The following is a 2,904-nucleotide window of genomic DNA, read 5'->3' as shown; positions in this document are numbered from 1 at the left end:
TCTTTCTTTATATCTGCAATGGAGCAGGACAAGGTCTGGTTGAGGTGAACTGGGCCTCAGTCCCACCGACCCACTAATTTTCACTACAGGGAGTTTGGCCGTAAAGAGCTGCTTAATATACAGCGCTTTCAGAAAGTATTCACACCCCTTGACTTTTTACACATTTTGTTGTGTTAGAGCCTGAATTGAAAATGGATTAAATTGAGATTTGGTGTCACTGATCTACACACAATACCACATATTGTAAAAGTGGAATTATGTTTCTCGAACACAACACATGCGTCATGTTATGGGTATGCTTGTCATCGGCAAGGACTAGGGAGTTTTTCAGGATAAAAATAAACAATAGAGTTAAACACAGAAAATTTTAGAGGAAACCCTGGTTGTCTGCTTGCCAACTGACACTTGGAGACACATTCACATTTCAGCAGGACAATCACCTAAAACACAAGGGCAAATATACACTGGAATTTCTTACCAAGACAACATTGAATGTTCCTGAGTGGCCTAGTTACGGTTTTGACTTATATAGTCTTCAAAATCTATGTCAAGACTTGAAAATGGATGTCTAGAAATGATCAACAGCCAACTTGACAGTTTTACGAATTTTTTTAAGAATAATGTGCAAATATTGTACAATCCAGGTGTGCAAAGCTCTTAGAGACTTACCCAGAAAGACTCACCAACAAAGGTGCTTCTACAAAATATTGACTCAGGGGTGTGAATACTTATGTCAAATAGATATTTCTGTATTTCATTTTCAATACATTTTTGAAAATGTCTAAAAACATGTTTTCACTTCATCATTATGGGGAATTGTGTGTAGTTGGGTGAGAGAGAGAAACCCAATGTAATCCATTTTGAAATTAAGGCTGTAACACAACAAAATGTGAAATAAATCAAGGGGTATGAAGGCCCTAAAGTATGGTCATACACAAACACACACCTCTATTCCTACATGTACAGTTGGGATGCATGGACCCACGTCCGAGCATCCCTCTTTCAACATCTCAATATCTTGTCAGTCTAGGAAAACAGAGAAATCTAAATCCAAAGACATATTTTGTTTATTGGCTACAAACCCAACCCAATCTAACAACAGCAGTTTAAACAAATATGTTATTATTATTTCTTTCTTTTTTGGCATCCCCATTAGCTACTGCTAAAGCAGCAGCTACTCTTCCTGGGGTCCACACAAAACATGACAAAGTACATAACATGAACAGACAAGTGCATCATCAGTTTAAACAAAGATGGTATCATTCTTATAACAACCGTAACTCCTATTCTAATGCACCCCCAGTTGTACAGAGGTGGCACTGGATGGAGGGTCATATAATCTAGATTGGAGGTAATAATAATCTGGATTATGCAGATCTGATACTGTCCACATGGACATACAGGTAAAGGTTGTGAGACATATATATTTTTTAAGATAAGCCCTCTTTATTGCCTTTGGCTGTAAAATAAGGTATTCTCAGACCCTGGAGAGTAGAGAGGAACATATGGCCTGCTGTACTCTGATGGCTGTAAACCTGTCACTGAGGAACTTCTCCATTTGTTTTAGGACGGAGACAGTCCATAAGGGAGATTATTGGGTGGTGGGGACAGTGGTGGCGTGGTGGGTGTTATAGGGGTGCCGTGGGGCTTGGCTGGTTGGCTGGGTGAAGTAAGTCTGTGTGGTAAAGTAGAAAGCTGTGCTTCAATTTTTAGGAATTACGAGCATTGCTCAAGGGCACAACAGCAGGAGACGGCATCTGGTACCTACCTAGAATCCCACTCGATTTGTTTCCCATCAGACTTGGGATTTAAACCAGCGACACTCTGTTCCGCACGCTGCACTGTTCTAACACACAAATACAGCTTGACAGCTGGGTGGGTGGGTGAGCAGGGTGGGTGAGATGCTAGAGAGGGTGATGGATCACTGAGCTGCAGATCCCTGCGAAAGAGACGGAATTAAAGAGTGTTTTACAAGTTAGGCCTAATGTTTAAGATCCAAAATGGATCGAGGGTGAATGAGAATGAGGAAGGGGGAAATAAATGATAGAAGAAAAATAGATGGATAAAATAAGGAAATTAAGGGATAAACAGACAGAGACAAAGAGAGAGACAGTGAGAGATAGTGAGAGATAGTGAGAGATAGTGAGAGAGAGAGAGAACGGTTGGGCATTGTTAGTAAAGGAGGTAGATAGAATGAGGGCAACCCTGTAGGATTTAAATGCTGTCATGTTACTAGCTCATTAAGGGCCTTGAACTGACTGAGGGAAACATATTTAACACAAACATTCTCTGCAGATGACTAATTAGAAAACACATATTTTCCCCAAGAAAGCTGTGTGTGTGCCGTGTGTGTGTGTGTCTGTGTGTGTGTCTGTGTGAGAGAAGGGGGTGGGGGAGATGACTTCACCGACCTACTTGGGTTAAAATTAGCCTGATCTAAACCAGAACTCACATGGATGTGACTACTGTCTTTGCCAACTGCAAAGAAACACCAGACGAGTGCACTGTAGCTACATTATTTCCAGAGGAGGACAACACACATGCTCCTTCAGCAAATCATTCTCTAGAGCCTTCTCTATTGGTGCTGATAACTTCATTTAATGTCGCTCGCTCAAGCAGAGTATGAGTGGTAGAAAAGGCTGGAACAGACAAGCATGACCGATATACCCAGTGCACAAAACATTAGGAACACTTTCCAACTTACCGAGCTGCACCCCTTTTCCCCTCAGAACAGCCTCAATTCATAGGTACATGGACTCTGCAAAGTGTCAAAAGCATTCCACAGTGATGCTGGCCCATGTTGACTCCAGTGCTTCCCACAGTTGTGTCAAGTTGGCTGGATGTCCATTGGGTGGTGGACCATATTTGACACACAAGGGAAACTGTTGAGCGTGAAAAACCCAG

The sequence above is a fragment of the Salvelinus sp. IW2-2015 genome, unplaced genomic scaffold (genome assembly GCF_002910315.2).
Source record: "Salvelinus sp. IW2-2015 unplaced genomic scaffold, ASM291031v2 Un_scaffold712, whole genome shotgun sequence".
NCBI lineage: Eukaryota > Metazoa > Chordata > Actinopteri > Salmoniformes > Salmonidae > Salvelinus > Salvelinus sp. IW2-2015.
This window is presented reverse-complemented; position numbering follows the sequence as displayed.